The sequence below is a fragment of the Schistocerca cancellata genome, chromosome 4, assembly GCF_023864275.1.
Source record: "Schistocerca cancellata isolate TAMUIC-IGC-003103 chromosome 4, iqSchCanc2.1, whole genome shotgun sequence".
NCBI lineage: Eukaryota > Metazoa > Arthropoda > Insecta > Orthoptera > Acrididae > Schistocerca > Schistocerca cancellata.
The window spans coordinates 665401367-665421374 of record NC_064629.1 but is presented as its reverse complement, the minus strand read 5'-3'; positions in this window follow the sequence as shown (position 1 = coordinate 665421374).

The window sequence follows — 20008 nt, the reverse complement described above, 5'->3', positions numbered from 1 at the left end:
TTCCAAGTTTAACTGACATTAACTTATTTAAATCACTGTCTCCAGAATTAACTTCGTTTTTCAAAGTTGATTTTGGAACGTCAAATTGCTTTAATGTATGTGCCAGGCCCATCTTTTTATTTTTAACAGCTGTGAAAGCTCTTTTTATATTTTCCTCGATCCACTGATTTCTCTTCTTAGATGGCACTGAAACAATACATTATAACTTGTTGCAGGTACCGATGGAGTCATTACATTTGAGAAATGGTGTACATAAAACAGTGGGCATATATCGCACTGTGCGCTATTAGAACCACAGTAGAGGTAAAAAAACAGCACAACATGTATAATGATAAACGGACAGCTCAGTAAAGTTACTGAGAGGAACAAATTCGTATGACAAGGCTGCCCCATGTCAATGGCTCTATTACCAATAGCAATAGAACCTCTCCTACCGACACCCACGCAACAACTACACCGATTGCACTTAAATGGCGAGAAAATAGCATGCACCGCTTATGAAGGCGATGAAGGCCTCCTGGTTATGAATGAAAATGAATGTCGCAAGCTCTGCAGATTGTCAACTGATATGATCTCACATCTGGCGCTCAATTGAATGAAAGGAAATCCAGCATTATGAACACAGGAAGAGGAGCATGCATGAACAACCGGAGGCATCTAATAAAGGTATCCAATTTGTGTTGTTTGGGTGCTGAATTCAGGAGCAACATCCGGAGCACTGTTGCGGCCAGCTAAAAAAAAAAAAAAAACTTGGTGAGAGTCAGAAAACCACCCTTGTTAATGTACACAAAACTTCTAAACTTAAATATGTTTCACAGGTTTTACCTATATCTTTAGAAATAGCCAAAGGAATCATGTCGGCAATTGGGAACTTTGTGAGCCTAGGCAACATTTTTCAAGTGAAGTTCGACATCTTAACCTCACTAGTTTCAGCTACAAATTACGCTTCTTATACGTGTGCAAAATGTACAAGCTGAACAGTCCATCTGTCGAATGGTATAGCCTCTGGTAGCCACAACATCAACAGATGTTCACCATATCCCTAATTGTCCCTATCATTTTAAAAACTTCTTAGTACCAAGTCGGAAGATGGCGATTGCCAAGGATGTCCAGCACAGAACTAATGGACAACACGGAAAGAAATATCGTTCAACAAGAATATCCCAACCATGACTGGCCAGTAATTTTGAAAATCATCCACGACCGAAATTTACCCTCCAGCGTGAAAGCGACATAATATTATCCAGTCAACAGAAAAGTACTGGGTAATTCTAAACTGCATGCTACACATTTAGCAAACTCGCCTGTGTGTACATCGTAAAACCTAACTGGTACAGAACAACATAGATTTATGTGTAAAAACGTAAACGACATGTGGCATCTGGTAAAACAGAAGTTAGCAACTGTTGACAAGACTTCACCTAATGTCTTCGGACCCACAGATTTTCTATATCCAGACGCAGTGCCCTACTCCACAACGAGACGAAATGCTGTAGACTGGATAAAAGGGCACGAGGTGCATTACGTTTTGAAGACAGAAAATAAAAGTACAGAAGATTACTGAGTGAATCTCACGACTCAACGCCTTAAACCCAGTAGCACCAAAAACTACAAAATCATTTGTTACATGGAATTACAATGTGAAAACTTTTCAGAACAAATATTAAAAGAAATAAAATATGATGACTTCATAGATTTTGGACTTCAAGACAAGAAACACGCTTTTATTTCCTTTTAGCGAAAAAACAGAGGAAAACTCAATTACATAAAACGACGTCTGCCACGGACTCTTAATTAAAAATTAAGATTCGTAAAATGTTCTTTTCCTTCCTTTTCATTTTTTACTAATTACTACAAAAAGAAAGGTTTTATGTTCTAGCTGAACAGAAGCTGTGGAAACAGCTCCAAGATAAAATCAGTTTGTATTCCAGTAGTTTTAACTCCAGAAATAGAAGAACATTTTATAATAACATTTTAATTTGAATGTGTAAGCAAGATCTTACGTTTTTTTTGTAAAAGGAGGCGAATGACTTTGCGGCTAGTTGGTTTTAATTTCATTAATTTTTCAATTGTTTCAAGAACAAGATTAATTTTCTTTGAGTCTCATCAAGAAGAGTGTGATAAGAAGGAACAAAAATATGTTAAAAACAAAAAAGAATAACTGAATAATTACAAAAACAGTCAAACAAACAAAAATTACTTTTTGTGGGTAAAATTACGAATGGCGGAGAAGCCAGGCCAGTGAGGAGAAAAAATGGTCATGCACGCAGAATGGCAATTCGTCGGCTTGGATTCGATTCCCACTCTTACCAGCATTCCCTTTCTTCATTTTATTTTATTTCTCACAGTGTTGAACTGTTCATTATAAAATTTAAATATATTAAACAGTTCATATTATATATGTAAAATTAATATATACAACTTAGTTATGATTATTATCCTTATAAGTCAAAAGGTTGTAGGCTAGATGGTGGTAAAAAAGCAAGTATACGAGGAAATTTAGTATGAAAGTGCTTTGTGTAAATGATCTGCTGAAGAGGCCCTTTGCCAGTAGATCTTGGGAGGAGAAAGTGAGATTTAAAAAGTTAGGCTGATCTACTTCAAATGTAAATCTAACAGAGAGGTGAGGTACGAGGTTCACCGAATTGGATTTCGTAACACTGAAAATTTCGAAATGCTTTAAAAATATTTTGACTAGCTTTTTAACTGTCCAGGATCTATCCGTAAACTCGAGTATTCGGGCACTCATGAAAATACAGAAGATGATTTCCTCCAAATTATCAAAGCAATTGAATAAATCATTAAAACCTTATACAGCTAGTGAAGAAGACTCTATTACAGCAGAACTTTCGCAATCGTTTCTACCAAAAGTAAGAAATAAGCTAAAGTAAATCTTTCAGAAAACCTGGAAAACAGAAAGACAACCAGAAGAGTGAGAGGTGACCTTGAAACATCTGCTACATAATACGGGCAATAAACAAGATGCTAACAACTGCAGAAGGATTTCTCTGCAATCAGTTTCATATACAGGAAGGTCCACTGATCGTGACTGGGCCAGATATCTCACGAAATAAGCGTCACACGAAAAAAACTACAAAGTACGAAACTTGTCTAGCTTGAAGGGGGAAACCAGATGGCGCTATGGTTGGCCCGCTAGATGGCGCTGCCATAGGTCAAACGGATATCAACTGCGTTTTTTTAAATAGTTACCCCCATTTTCAATTACATGTTCGTGTAGTACGTAAATAAATATGAATGTTTTAGTTGGTCCAATTTTTTCACTTTGTGATAGACGGTGCTGTAATAGTCACAAACATATGGCTTACAATTTTAGATGGACAGTTGGTAACAATAGGTTTTTTAAATTAAATTACAGAATGTAGGTACGTTTGAACATTTTAGTTCGGTTGTTCCAATGTGATACATGTACCCTTGTGAACTTACCATTTCTGAGAACGCATGCTGTTACAGCGTGATTACCTGTAAATACCACATTAATGCAATAAATGCTCAAAATGATGTCCGTCAACCTCAATGCATTTGGCAAAACGTGTAACGACATTCCTCTCAACAGCGAGTAGTTCGCCTTCCGTAATGTTCCCACATGCATTGACAATGCGCTGACGCATGTTGTCAGGCGTTGTCCGTGGATCACGATAGCAAATATCCTTCACCTTTCACCACAGAAAGAAATCCGGGGATGTCAGATCCGGTGAACGCACGGGCCATGGTATGGTGCTTCGACGACCAATCCACCTGTCATGAAATATGGTATTCAATGCCGCTTCAACCGCACGCGAGCTATGTGCCGGGCATCCATCATTTTGTCATGCAGTGAAGCATCTTGTAGTGACATTAGTAGAACATTACGCAGGAAATCAGCGTACACTGCACCATTTAGATTGCCATCGATAAAATGGGGGCCAATTATCCTTCCACCCATAATGTCGCACCACACAATAACCCGCCAAGGTCGCTCATGTTCCACTTGTCGCAGCAATCGTGGATTTTCCGTTGGCCAATAGTGCATATTATGCCGGTTTAAGTTACCGCTGTTGGTGAATGACGCTTCGTCGCTAAATAGAATGCGTGCAAAAAATCTGTCATCGTCCCGTAATTTCTCTTGTGCCCAGTGGCAAAACTGTACACGACGTTCAAAGTCGTCGCCGTGCAATTCCTGGCGCATAGAAATATGTTACGGGTGCAATCGATGTTGATGTAGCATTCTCAAAACCGACGTTTTTGAGATTCCGGATTCTCGCACAATTTGTATGCTACTGATGTGCGGATTAGCCGCGACAGCAGCTAAAACACCTACTTGGGCATTATCATTTGTTTCAGGTCGTGGTTGACTTTTCACATGTGGCTGAACACTTCCTGTTTCCTTAAATAACGTAACTATCCGGCGAACGGTCCGGAAACTTGGATGATGTCGTCCAGGATACCGAACATCATACATAGCACACGCCCGTTGGGCATTTTGATCACAACAGCCATACATCAACACGATATCGACCTTTTCCGCAATTGGTAAACGGTCCATTTTAACGCGGGTAATGTATCACGAAGCAAATACCGTCCGCACTGGCGGAATGTTACGCGATACCACGTACTTACACGTTTGTGACTATTACTGCGCCATCTATCACAAAGCGAAAAAAGTGGTCCAACTAGAACATTCATATTTCCTTACGTACTACACGAATATGCAATAAAAATGGGGGTTCCTATTTTTAAAAAAACGCATTTGATATCCGTTTGACCTATGGTAGCGCCATCTAGCGGGCCAACGATAGCGCCATCTGATTTCCCCCTTCAAGCTAGTCGAGTTTCGTTCTTTGTAGTTTTTTCGTTTGATGCTTATTTCGTGAGATATTTGGCCCGGTCACTATCAATGGACCATCTTGTATTTTCCAGGATTATATTTTCAGAGTAGAAGCAACACTGGAGAGTAATGAATATCAAGATGGGTTTAGGAAAGGCAGTCATAGTGTGAACAAATGTTTAATCTGAAGTCAATAATTTGCAGCAGATTACTGAATTCAAAAGATACTCGTTGATTTTCAAAAGAATATCGATTCAGTTGACAGTTACTATAAAACATAAAGCTATGTTGATGCCCCTTTAAAATTCCTAGAATATTTCACCTGAATGCGCCATAAGAAAATGTAGAACGCTCTCTGGGATTAAAGCATACTGCATGAGAGATTTATGAACGACCCGGCACTGGCGTACTGACTGGCAGTTTGTCTGTGTGGGCTCGATTCCCGCTGCTGCAATAACTTTTTTCATTATATTTTATTTCTCGCAATGTTAAACGATTAATTATAAAATTTAAATACATTCAAAAAGTTCATTTACGTACTTAAAATTTATATATTCAATTCAATTACGATTATTATACTTGTAAGTCAGTAGACTATAGACCACTACAGTGTAGCACTGGCTCTAGTTATAGCCAACGTATTTATGAAATACTTCGAGAACAACGCCGAGAACAACACCTTGGGCACGGCTCGTGCAAAACCTAGTTGCTTTTATTGTTATGTTGTCGGCACATTCACTGTCTGGCCTCATGGACTTGCAAAACGGGGAAATCGTTCTTGGGCCACATAAATAACACCCGTGACAACATCATATTCACGGTGGAGGTAGAGACGAACTGTGTCTTGTCGTTCTTTGACGTCCTCGCTCGCCGAAAAGCAAATGGGTGTCACAGCTGCAGTGTTTCCAGAAAGCCATCCACACCCTCAAGTGCCTGCACGCTACCAGCTACCAACCTCCAACGGTAACTGGAAATTTGTGGTAAGGTCTTATGGAACCAAACTGCTGAGGTCATCAGTCCCTAAGCTTACGCACTTCTTAATCTAAGTTAAACTAACTTACGCTAAGGACAACATACACACCCATGCCCGAGGTAGGACTCGAACCTCCGACGGTAGGAGCCGCGCGGACCGTGACAAGACGCCCGAGACGACGCGGCTACCCCGCGCGGCCCTCCAACGGTGAAACGTTGTATTCTAAGGGCCTTGGTACATCGAGTGGACGCCATTTCATATGCTGGAAACTTCCCGAAAAAACTGATCCTATTATGGAAAGTATTAGAGCAACTGACGAATTTCGCAGACCATTTCATTGAAGACACATCAGCAGAAGTCCCCCGAGGAGAACACATAGAAGCTTTCATTTTTGCCGTCTGTGAAAGATGATGTAGGGTTCAGAACGCCATGAATATGCAAAATACCGTGCGGGTGTGTACAGTTTTACGTCGGTCAAACTGTGGTTACGATTGAACAGCACCGTATAGAACACGTGAGGTCCTTCTTCTTGCGGTATTCTGAGAAATCAGTGATAGCACAACATGCTCTGAGAAACGGGCACCTAATTTTGTTCGGTGAGACATCTAGTACGAGCGCATACTGAAAAGTAATGCCTCCTAATTTTTTTATGAGAAAACTCTTAAAGAATTTTTAAATAAAGCTAACGTTATTAACATTCTACATCTTTATTCTTCATGTCTACGTGTTTATTTCTGAGCATAGTCACCCTGGTGACGAACAAGTTTCTCGTAACGAGAGAACAGTTTGTTGATACCGTTAGTGTACAGTGTTTGTTTACAGAGCCACGGCCCCATCTATGTTTGCACTGCTTCATCACTATCAAAGTGAAGTTCTCGGAGGTGTTCTTTAAGTTTTGGAAACAGTTGAAAATCGGAGGGAGCCATGTCGGGACCGTATGGAGGATGATCGATAACAGTGAAACCAAGGCGAAGGATTGTTGCAAATGTCGCAGTGGTCGTGTGGGGTCTGAAGGAGGGGGTGCTCCATGTGCGGACGACGAAATTTGATGACAGCATGCTGTTTCTCATGCACCGACATACACTATGTGATAAAAAGTATCCAGACACCTAGCTGAAAATGACGTACAAGTTCGTGGCGCCCTCCATCGGTAATCCTTGAATTCTATATGGTGTTGGCCCATCCAGCTTCCACTCTCGCAGGCATACGTTCAATCATGTGCTCGAAGGTTTCTTGGAGTATGGCAGCCTATTCTTCACGGAGTGCTGCGCGGAGGAGAGGTATCGATGTCGGTCGGTGAGGCCTAGCACGAAGTCGTCGTTCCAAAGCATTCCAAAGGTGTTCTGTAGGATTCAGATCAGGACTCTGTGCAGGCCAGTCCATTACAGGGATGTTATTGACGTGTAACCACTCCTCCACAGGCTGTGCATTATGAACAGGTGCTCGATCGTGTTGAAAGATGCAATCGCCATCCCCGAATTGCTCTTCAACAGCGGGCAGCAAGAAGGTGCTTAACACATCAGTGTAGACCTGTGCTGTGATAGTGCCACGAAAAACAAGGGGTGCAAGCTACCTCCATGAAATACACGACCACACCATAACACCACCGCCTCCGAGTTTTACTGTTGGCACCACACACGCTGGCAGATGACGTTGACTGGGCATTCACCATGCTCACACCCTGCCATCGGATCGCCAGATAGTGTACTGTGATTCGTCACCACACAACGTTTTTCCACTGTTCAATCGCCCAATGTTTACGCTCCTTACACCAAGCGAGGCGTCGTTTGGCATTTACCGGCGTGATGTGTGGCTTATGAGCAGCCGCTCCATCATGAAATCCAAGTTTTCTCACCTCCCGTCTAACTGTCATATTACTTGCAGTGGATCCTGATGCGGTTTGGAATTTGTACGTGATGGTCTGCATAGATGTGTGCCTATTACACATTACGACCCTCTTCAACCGTCGGCGGTCTCTGTCAGTCAACTGTACGCATCCCTTCACGTTTCCACTTCACTATCACATCGGAAGCAGTGGACCTAGGGATGTTTAGGAGTGTGGAAATCTCGCGTACAGACGTATGACACAAGTGACAACCAATCACCTGACCATGTTCGAAATCCGTGAGTTCCGCGGAGCGCCCAATTCTGCTCTGTCTCACGATGTCTAATGACTTCTGAGGTCGGTGATACGGAGTACCTGGCAGTAGGTGGCAGCACAATGCATCTAATATGAAAAACGTATGTTTTTTGGGGTGTCCGGATACTTTTTATCACATAGTGAAGTTACGTTATACACCTCCATGTTATACGTTACAATTCAGAGGCGTCTAGTGGTAGGGGGCTGAAAATCTGTAGAAATGAAGAATGAAGATGTAGAATGTTAAAACGTTTGTTTTAGCTAAAAAGCATTAAGAGTTTTCACACAAAAAATTCGGAGGCATTACTTTTCAGCACATCTTCGTACTAAACGGACTAATAATCTCTGGGATAGCATCTTACAAAGAGCAATGGAGATAAAAATTTATAACAACATCCTCAACAGAGACGGCTGTATCCAGCTATGCACAGTTTGAGATCCGGAGATAGGAAGGTTGAAGCTGCCGCGAAGGTCGCGTAGCGAAAACATAGCCCTAAATGGCGTTCGAGTGGGCACTAGCAACGTCACAGACGGCAGCATGGCTGTTTTAAAGACGGCAACACCAACCACACAATAATCACCACTTGACAGTGGCCGAGAGTGAAAGGTCGTGGGTATTGCCCTCTTGATGTGACTGGAAGCCCGATGAGATTTTATCAGTATAAATCACCGTGAAACCACGCGTTCAGAACATTTGTTCTCATATTATTGAACCAGACAATTTGTCTTCTACCCCCCCAAGTATGATCTCACGGCAATAGTTTACTTGAAGAGAAAATTGTGGATGACAGATCCATATGAGGGGCGGAAATTAAGTGCCATTTTTTTCACAAAACGAGTTTATCAGTGCTCTTGTGTTTCGGTACTCTATATCATGTCCCTAAATTTGATACAAGTGCCAAACAACGGAGAAAGTCTTTGAAACATGCATTATTAGATGGCATATGGTCTTTGCATCAAGCAGTGCTTTCCTTACGAGTTGAAAGATTTAAAAAATATGAAAAGTGGGTTCATTTACTACATCTGTACCAGTGAAAAAGTTTATGCTGTATTTCTGTACTTGTATTATCAAAAATAAAAAGTAGAGCCCCAATTTTAATCGCAATCGGAACGGCATCTTTTCTTCCTCTTTTTGTCAAAAACTGACATTTTGTAGACTGTGGCTATCAACAAAATGCAAGTTGAATCGTGCAAAGAAGAAAACAGCAATCAGTCATTGTAATAAAAAAGCACTCCGTCTTCAGGCCATAAGTGGCCCATCGGGACCAACAGATCGCCGTGTGGATAGGAGGGGTGTGTGGTCAGCACACCGCTCTCCCGGTCGTGGCGATGGTTTTCTTTGACTCAAGCCGCTACTATTTGGTCGAGTAGCTCTTCAATTGGCACCACGCGGCTGAGGGCACCCCCAAAAATGGCAACAGCCCATGGAGGCTTGGATTGTCACCCATTCAAGTGCCGACCACACCCGATAGCGCTGAACTTCGGTGATCCGACGGGAACGGATGTATCCACTGCGACAAGGCCATAGCCACTATTAATGATGCAATTTATAAATAGCGCCATTCCCGGTTTCGAACCGGCAGGTTCAGCTTCAGACGACTCTTCACATTTATATTACATTCTTTACTGTTTACATTAGTTCTTGGGAAAAAACAGCCAACAACCAATACAAACAACACCAGATGTAAAATGAATGTGAACAGCGGTCTGAAGAGGAATCTGTCGGTTTGAAACAGCTAAGAGCGCTGTTTGTGTAAATAAATAATATTATCGACAACGGCTGATTGTTGTTTTCTTCTTTGCAAGAATCAGCTTGCAAAAACTTTCATATTGACAGTTAGAACCACTCAGTTTCCTGGTATGGAACTTTGTATGAAATTTAGAAAATTATTAATAAAGTATTTATTTTCTGATTTGTCGCGTTATTTTTTGCAGTGATGACGGTGAAAAGCATAATTCTGTGGTATAAGAATACCTACTCAATGGTATGGATACAAATCATTTGTGTACAAACAGAGATAAATTGTTTTACTTTCTGCTGAAAAATGTCAGACACGGCATTTAGAACGTTTTCCATTTCGACTCTTCAGATGCCCTACTGATATCCACAAACGTAGATTTACCAGATACTCTTGGTTTAAATGACAATAGTTTAATTGAGACAATATTCCACCTGTTACTAATATTGACAAACCGCACTTGAAACCATATTTTCAGTCACTTAGAATATTATTTACCAACAAAATATGCTGACAGTCTGGGGGCTGCATGCAGCACACTTCCTTTCTTGAAAGGATCAATGTAAGAAAGAATCAGTGATAATTATTGGGACAACGTTTATTACCTCTTTGTGCAGAGGAGTGACAGCCATCATTTTTAAAGACTGAGGGAAACAGCTTTTCCCAGTATCTACGCAGGGTCGGTATAGTTACTATGGATTTGGCATGGTTAATTTAACGGGTGGCTGGATGCCCCTCCTGTCTCTACCTCGTGACTTCCCAGGAGGAAATATGTGCACCCTAAGTGCCTGCATCCAGTGTAATTCACGTGAAAGAGCACTAACCCTTTCCTAAACATTCGCAAAGCGAGTAATTGAGGTGGAACTTGAGTATCTGCCCAGCATTCACCTTGTCAGATGTGGAAAACTGCCTAAAAACAACATGCAGGCTGAAACTGGTAGAGCACTTGCCCGCGAAAGGCAAAGGTTCCGAGTTCGAGTCTCGGTCGGGCACACAGTTTTAATCTGCCAGGAAGTTTCATATCAGCGCACACTCCGCTGCAGAGTGAAAATCTCATTCTGGAAACATGCAGGCTGGCCGATCCATCGACCCTCGTCGTTAATCTCCCGGGCGGCGCTTTACAGGTACCTTCATACTGAAAGCCAACTCCAACTAATTCGACTGACAATTGTTTTCAGCTCGAAGTTGGACTTAGTTTTCAACTGTTGTCAACAGTTGTATGAATACGCCAGTTTAAAAAAAAAAGAAGTTGAGGGAAGTTTTGGCTCGAGTTTGCGAGTTTGTAGTTTATGGTGAGTGAGCAAAAACACGGCAGAGATGGATGACTGGCACAGGCGCATTGCCGTGTCGTTTGCTTTTATAATTTCTTATGTTTATAGAGCGGCGACTACCGAGTACTTACTTTTACAAAATCCTTGAGTACATTCACGATAACCCAGCACACTCTACGCACAGATTCACTGGTCTTGGCCAGAGTACATTAAACTTGTATATCTGTCACCTGTTTCCATGTATCGAAGGTTTATAATAAGTTGTGTTGGTGATGCTGCAGCTTCAAAATTTGTGTTTTTCTGTGGAATATGTGATGTTACTAGCCTCGAGAATGCTTCGAACTGTCCACTTGTAATTCTGACAAAATTTTTGAAACCTTGCTTGTCTTCAATACAGAGCTCCACCAGTACAGTATATAAGCTCCATAGGTCTGTCTTTGTAACAAAAATTTCTGGGCCACAGCATCTTTCTTTGAGTTAATTTTCGTGATGCATATTCACAGTCAGAATCTATTTTCTTTTTTGTAACAACAATAACAATAGCAATAACAATAATAAATGCCGAATATGTGAGTTTGAAACTGTTATCAACGTTTGGTAAAAAATGACGGAAGTTGCGAGTTTGCCAATTTTACAACAATGGTCTTTTTTTTGTTGGTTTTGGTTCAGAGCGAAGGTATCTTTACACGCACGACGGGCTAGTCTACGATGGAGGGAAACAGCCACTAACAATTATCCCATTAATAAATTAACATGGTAAATGTACTATTATATCCACAAGTTGGAGATATCTTAAATTTATTACAATGTGGAATGACTTAATTGTTCTACTGTTGTTTCAACTTCATTTACTTTTACGTCTTTCCATTCTATGGCAGGAATTACTGGTACATGTTCAGAATGTTACAAGAAGTTGTTAGTACCATCTGAGTTCTGAATATTGTTTATTTATGGCTTTGTTCACTTGCAGCAGCTTTATTCATATCATAACGCTTTGTAACTCATACAGGGTGTTTCAAAAATGACCGGTATATTTGAAACGGCAATAAAAACTAAACGAGCAGCGATAGAAATACACCGTTTGTTGCAATATGCTTGGGACGACAGTACATTTTCAGGCAGACAAACTTTCGAAATTACAGTAGTTACAATTTTCAACAACAGATGGCGCTGCGGTCTGGGAAACTCTATAGTACGATATTTTCCACATATCCACCATGCGTAGCAATAATATGGCGTAGTCTCTGAATGAAATTACCCGAAACCTTTGACAACGTGTCTGGCGGAATGGCTTCACATGCAGATGAGATGTACTGCTTCAGCTGTTCAATTGTTTCTGGATTCTGGCGGTACACCTGGTCTTTCAAGTGTCCCCACAGAAAGAAGTCACAGGGGTTCATGTCTGGCGAATAGGGAGGCCAATCCACGCCGTCTCCTGTATGATTCGGATAGCCCAAAGCAATCACACGATCATCGAAATATTCATTCAGGAAATTAAAGACGTCGGCCGTGCGATGTGGTCGGGCACCATCTCGCATAAACCACGAGGTGTTCGCAGTGTCGTCTAAGGCAGTTTGAACCGCCACAAATTCACGAAGAATGTCCAGATAGCGTGATGCAGTAATCGTTTCGGATCTGAAAAATGGGCCAATGATTCCTTTGGAAGAAATGGCGGCCCAGACCAGTACTTTTTGAGGATGCAGGGACGATGGGACTGCAACATGGGGCTTTTCGGTTCCCCATATGCGCCAGTTCTGTTTATTGACGAAGCCGTCCAGGTAAAAATAAGCTTCGTCAGTAAACCAAATGCTGCCCACATGCATATGGCCGTCATCAATCCTGTGCACTATATCGTTAGTGAATGTCTCTCGTGCAGCAATGGTAGCGGCGCTGAGGGGTTGCCGCGTTTGAATTTTGTATGGATAGAGGTGTAAACTCTGGCGCATGAGACGATACGTGGACGTTGGCGTCATTTGGACCGCAGCTGCAACACGGCGAACGGAAACCCGAGTCCGCTGTTGGATCACCTGCTGCACTAGCTGCACGTTGCCCTCTGTGGTTGCCGTACGCGGTCGCCCTACCTTTCCAACACGTTCATCCATCACGTTCCCAGTCCGTTGAAATTTTTCAAACAGATCCTTTATTGTATCGCTTTTCGGTCCTTTGGTTACATTAAACCTCCGTTGAAAACTTCGTCTTGTTGCAACAACACTGTGTTCTAGGCGGTGGAATTCCAACACCAGAAAAATCCTCTGTTCTCAGGAATAAACCATGTTGTCTACAGCACACTTGCACGTTGTGAACAGCACACGCTTACAGCGGAAAGACGACGTACAGAATGGCGCACCCACAGACTGCGTTGTCTTCTATATCTTTCACATCACTTGCAGCGCCATCTGTTGTTGAAAATTGTAACTACTGTAATTTCGAAAGTTTGTCCGCCTGAAAATGTACTGTTGTCCCAAGCATATTGCAACAAACGGTGTATTTCTATCGCTGCTCGTTTAGTTTTTATTGCCGTTTCAAATATACCGGTCATTTTTGAAACACCCTGTATGTAGAGGGAAAACTTATTTAACTGCCAAAACATGGAGGTTCAGTGTGGGGAAAAAAGCTCTTTTCGATATTATGAAGCAATCCTTTGTAACTTATGAGACATATGTCAACAGACTCCCTGACGTAACCCCATTAAGCTCTGCCAGCATTTCTATATGTATCTGGTGGAAGAAGAGACATGTTCCTAATTTATTCTAATGGTTATGAACAGTCCACTCAGTTGATCTCACAGGCAAATGAAATGATACCGTACTAGCGCACTGCCTGGTATGATGAACATTGGAGCATACATGTGATGAGCAATACGTGATTGTACAGTAAATCTGACGCGAGAGACAAAAGTGCACTAAATGTATTATGAGCCCATGATAAAAACTATTTGCTGTGTTTATGTTCTCAGCAAATGTTCACGGTGGACTCTTAACAGATGACATCCAGTGTCCACGAGAACAAAGTTAAAAAATTGATAGTGACTTGTAATATTTCTCTGTTCTTGGTTACATCATCACACTCCGTCTACAGTGGGCTCATGAAGAAGAAAATGCGGCGCTAGTTCTACTCCAGTTATCGTTGGTGACAGCCAAAATAATGCTGAACAACTGAAACAAAAGGTGCTGAGGGTGACGTACAAGCTGGTCACACAAGTTCAAATAGCGGTGAAAGTTCTCCGAATGTCCTCAGTGGTCTCTAAAGGTTCGCCAGACAACAGAAACTACCTGGAGTTTCTGTTACAGTTCGTTTGGAACGTTTTTAGAGTAAGAAGAGAGAGGACATTCTTTGTCGCTGCTTCTGAAGGGTTTCTTGTGTCACGTGGGCTTGAAACTGTTGCATCAGCCCTCTTGTGTCGGCCTGTCGACAGCCTCCACGTCATGTAAGCATTTCAACTGTTGTACGTGTAACATCATCTAAGTATGGCCTCATTCTCTATAAAATATTTAAGAAAGGGAAATGTGTTTTTTTTTTAACATTGCTGTCGGCAGCTACCTGTCAGCTCCTCTCACCGTGGGAAATCACTGACTCCAACGCCTACACCTTCTGAGTACTTGTTGATCATATAACATTATTACAACGGTTGCGTAATTTATGTAGTGATATGGTACATTGTGTGAGCTACTGAACTGTCATCAGTCGAGTGTAATAGTTCGTTTCGAAGAATGGACATTCTCCATCGTAATACAGAAGAATGTGCATTCTTATAGGCACCTGTGCACGGATGCAATGTACTGTGATGGCGTAGCAATTGCTGCTCCATGACGCTGTTGTGCCAATCTTCCATTGCATCCAACGGTTCGATAAACGCGATTATGACCCACTTTGACATTTAACTTTTTTGTTGCCTGCAAGTAGAGTCAGTGGCTCGCCTATATGCCAGAAGCCATGACTACGTCAAGATGGTGGACGGTGGAAAATTAAAAAAAAAATGAAGGTGGCAGGAAATTTTTTAAATGCAAGAAGATGAGGAATAAAATTGTAGAAAAACAAATTTTTGAAAAAACAAAATATGGCAATATGGCAAAATATGCTTTTTAGGTCACACCTTCTCTACAGCCAATCTCATCATAGTTTTATAATCAGGCAGTCCAATCAGAATGTAGTTTCAATAGATAAAATAAATTAAAAAATCCAATGAGCCCTATTGTTCTTTTACCCATTTACCCTCCCCTCCTCCCCAACCAATCACAGTGTAATATTAAAATAATGCCTAAAAATATAAATAGATATGCAGAAAAAAAGTACCCTCATCAGTAAATTTGGTTGCTTTCATGTGTTAGTCTTTCAGACAGGTACAAAATGGTGGATGCCATGCTTTCAACTACCTAGTTACAACTACTTGTCACGGTCACTCAACTACCCACTTTCAGCTACTTTACAAGATCACCTACCAAAAGATGCATGTAGATTATTATGTGCTATATTTTTGTATGGTGAATTTTTTAATAACATCCAGCTTAATTTTGAACTTATTATTTAAATATTTAAATCTACATTCAAACCATTTAATTCTTTCTCCAGCCAGTGATTTTACAAATATCAAGAAAGTGTGTTCTATGTCCTTAACAATTAGCTTCTTGCAATTCTTCTAGAATTCAAATATTTTAATTTTGCCTGTCATTTCCTGTTTCGTAATATTGTTAAAGTATTATATACCCTTTTCGTTGTAAAGTGGCAGCTCGTCTCTTCCACTCTCAAGCAGATGTACAAATGTAGTTATTCTGTTGGTTTTAAACTCTGCAAACGTATTTTCTGTTGATAGGTGCTCTACCAAATGTTTATGCAATATAGCCACCCTTCTTAAGTAAATCTAAATGGGAATGGATGCTTACAAACAGATTTTTAACATATCCTCTAGAGTAGTACACCTCCTTGGATCCACTGATATCTGCGAGTACTCCACTGCTACCTACAAATCAATGCAACTATTTTGTATTTCCCATACAAATCCAGATTTTACCATCTACTGTCTTTAAAGAAATGCGTAAATCTTGCTTGCACACTTGCAATTGCTTCTACTTTTCCCAACAGCAGTTTATATTCTTCTGTTATGCAATTGGTTCCGCTCTATGCTCCAGCTTTCGTTTTTTGACTTTAATTTGTTCCATTTCCAGTTTTCTTTTGCATACACATAATGTATTAACTGCAAGAAGTAACTTCCTCTTTGTTTCGGAGTGGTTTAAGTTTGTTCACTACCGTAGTTCTTTTTCTTAAGACTTGTGGAATAACATCATTTGTAGGAACCAGTACTAATTTGGCAATGTCTATATGTGGTGGTATTGATCTGGATGGAAAAAGAAAAATATGTTTCTTTAGTATTAATATAGCATTTCTGTATAATACTAGCATCAGCTTTGGTGGAGTCAGTGTCAGCAATTTCCAGATAGTTTACAGGTAAATAATTAAAACTGCAGGCAGGCAGAAACTAGTTTATAATATTTTCTCGGTCTCGATTGTCTGGAAGCTTTACTTGCACACCAGTGAACGTTTGGCTATTGTTATTGCCCGAATGGATAAATCGTAAAACATAGTTAAAGATTACACAGTAACTGTTCTGTTAGTTGCTCTTTAGTTTACATCACATGGAAGTGATTGGTATAGAGTACAGTGAAACACGTTGCAAATACTGTTTGTTGATGTTTAATACACATACCGTCTTCCACAGGTTGAAACACACGATTCATTATGTAGTTGTGTATCGTAGCTTCCAGTCTGGTAATATCATGTTCTACAGCCAAGGAAGAGGTAAAAGTTTCTTGTCGATACATCTGTGGACACTTTATAAAATCTATAAGATGGTTCCCCTTCGTTTATTTTGGTCTTGAGATTTAATACATTAATTTGTTATATCCCTTTACAACTGGAGCTCATTCATATTAAACAGTCTATTCTAATTGTGTTATCATTTTAACAACAACTTTGTTGTTTCCTTGATAGTCTCTTTGCACACAGAAGTCATGATTCGTTGTTTGTTAAAAATCGCTTCAAAATCTTGCATTATATCGAGGTAAATAAGGTAATAATCGTCTACACGGAGCTGCTGCAATATCCCAGGCAACTCTTCCATTAGTACAGACATTTCAGCGTCAGCCGTTTCCACTTTATATGGTACAGCCGGAGGATTTTTGTATTTCCTCGAAATTGTTTCAATGCTTCCTTGCTGATTTTTTGCAGTATTGGTCCTGCTGTCATATTGTTGTTCCTGTGTAGGAGAAATGGTAGTTTCGCCTTGACGCCATGTCTCGCACAGATGAACTTGGAGAATTTGGCGTGTAGACAACTGTTAAATGCACCACACATGTCCTTCTTTAACATTAAAGAATGTCTCATCACTAACTGTTGTTGACAGTACACTTTATCACAACTTTTAACTACCACAATTTTGTCATGAGACGGTTCTGTAGTAGATGTAGCCACATTTAAATTCATCTTACCATTTACTGTGTAATCTATGTTACCAACGTTAGTAACGAGATTGTCCAGGTTCTTCAATAATAACCACCAGCCAAAGCATTTGTCTCTAATAGCTGATGGGCGTTTAGCACTTTGGAGGAGGCCATGTTGACACTTTTCACTACCACAGGCAACTGGTCAGCTGCAGCTATTAAGGCTTCTTATATAGACAGAATTATATCTGAAGAGGCAAAATTTTTGCTGACAATGCAGAATTTTGGTAACGCAAGTGCATATCAGGTTATAGCTGACTCAACATCTTGCCCTATTGGACGTTCGAAAAAGCATGCACAGGTAAACAGGTAAAGGGGTAAATGGGTAAACGGGTAAATGAGTGAATGGTAAAAGGTAAAAGGTAAATGTTACCCGTTACCCATTACCAATTAACTGTTACCCGTTACCTATTACCCATTTACACATTCACTCATTTACCTGTGCATCTTTCTTCGAAAGTTCCGATCGGGAAAGGTGCTGAGTTAAATGTAACCTGATATGCAGTTTCATCAGCAAAAATTCTCTCTCATGAGAAAAAGTTCTACCTCCTCAGCAAAACTTCTGTCATAAAAGAATCCTTAATGGCTGCGACTGATCAGTTGCCTGTGGTAGTGGGAAGTGTCAACATGGCTTCCTCCGAACTGCTAAACGCCCCTCAGCTGTTAGGGAAGAAGACGAATCCACTGACAAATGCCTTGGTTGTTGGTTATTATTGGGGAACCTGTACAAGCTCGTTACTGACATTGATAACATAATTTAGACCGCAAAGGGTACTCTTCTTATGAAGAAGAATTTAAATGTGCCTACGACTACTACAGAACCGTTTTGTGCCGATGTTATGGGGGCTGAAATCTATGGTCAAGCGGACTGTCAAGAACAGTAATGACTACCATTGTCCCAGTAGGCCTCGTGGACCCTGTACATCTTTCTTTGCGACCAGATCTTCCTTCTTTCCCAGTATTCTTAACCAGTGCAGACACTTTAAATTTCCTTACCGCAAAACTCGCTAAAACAGAAAAAAAATTATGTACACCGATAGTTTTTTACATCTGGCACTATTGTTATTGTTATTATTGTCACTGTTCTGAATATTGTTATTATTATTAGACCTATTACTACCATTAATAGTTGCAGCAGCAGTAGTAGAATTAGTACCAATATTAACCTGATTAGTTCATAGTGAGTATTATTTACTCACATTGTGTCTATAGACGCTCAATTCATTTTAATAGTATCTGTCATATTAAAATTGTTATTTCTTAAGTAACTATGGCGTAAAAAAGGTACGGTATGCGTGAAAAACCTAGTCTGATCTAAAGAGAGCGCCTGATGCCTCTAATCAGATCAGGTTAAATGGATAACCGAAATATGGAGGATGGCTATGTGGTATCAACATTAGGTAGAATGGACGTTGTGCATCTAGCATTAGAAAAGACGTTTGCAGAGTTTAAAACCAACGGAGTAACTACATTTAATGACCATTCGTTTACAAAAACTGTAAAACTTAAAACGCTGAGATGGCTGTAGAGGGGGTGTGGTATACAAAGCACAACTACGGCAGTTTGTTAATTTTTTTTTTCAAAAATATCTTTTTAGAATATTTTTTGATCCCCATTGCCTTGCATTTTTAAACTCCTTCTCTCTTTAATGTTTAAATTTTCCGCCGTCTGCCATCTTTATGAAGTCATTGCTCCTGACACGTAGGTGAGCCACTGCCCTTGCGTGTAGGAAAGCCAAAAGTCAGACAACATTGTGGGTTAGATTCGGTATAGCCAATACTACTAATGTGCATACCGAACACCTCAGCATTCGTAAATCCATCCATACTGCACCAATACTAACATGCAAGGTGGCCTAAAACTTTGAGGTTAAAAAAATAAACATGGTGGAGGATCATAAACTGTATATGTTGAGATCAGAAAATACCAATAAGAAATCAATATTTAGTTGATTGTAGACTTCAACAACTTACTCCTGAAAGCTACGACTTTAGCGCATAGCAGCTTTTCAGATATACCACCAGTCTCAATCCATGATTTATAATATTACTCCACTGACAGAACTGAACACTAGGTTCAAACTTATTCTCCTCCATTTGTACATTGTAACAGTACATTTCACGAGTAAAATGACGGGTACTTATTGATAAATTTTCTCCAATTCGATCCAACAACATTCGGCATCTCAGTAACTGTCCTAGTGCAGCGCACATTAAATTCATGTCTGCAAATTTCTGTAACAAACCGTTCTCCGTTTTCAGCAGCCAGTCATTGTAACCATCATAGACGATTGTGTATTATTTTTGAAAGGGGTGTCACCTACGTCGTTGCGACAGTCAGTGGTTTGTTTTGGAAAATTAGCGGTTTGGAAATACGTACTTTAAACATTTGATCATTCAAAACTGTGTACTGCCAGGAATACTAATTTCTGAGCGTTGATTCTTTATTTAAAAATACTCCGTTTGGAATCCTCATCCGACAGTATAATTTTGACTCTAAAGTTTGAGACATCATGTGTAACTAACACTTTCACTAATGAAACCGTGTACCGGTGTAAGGGATTGAG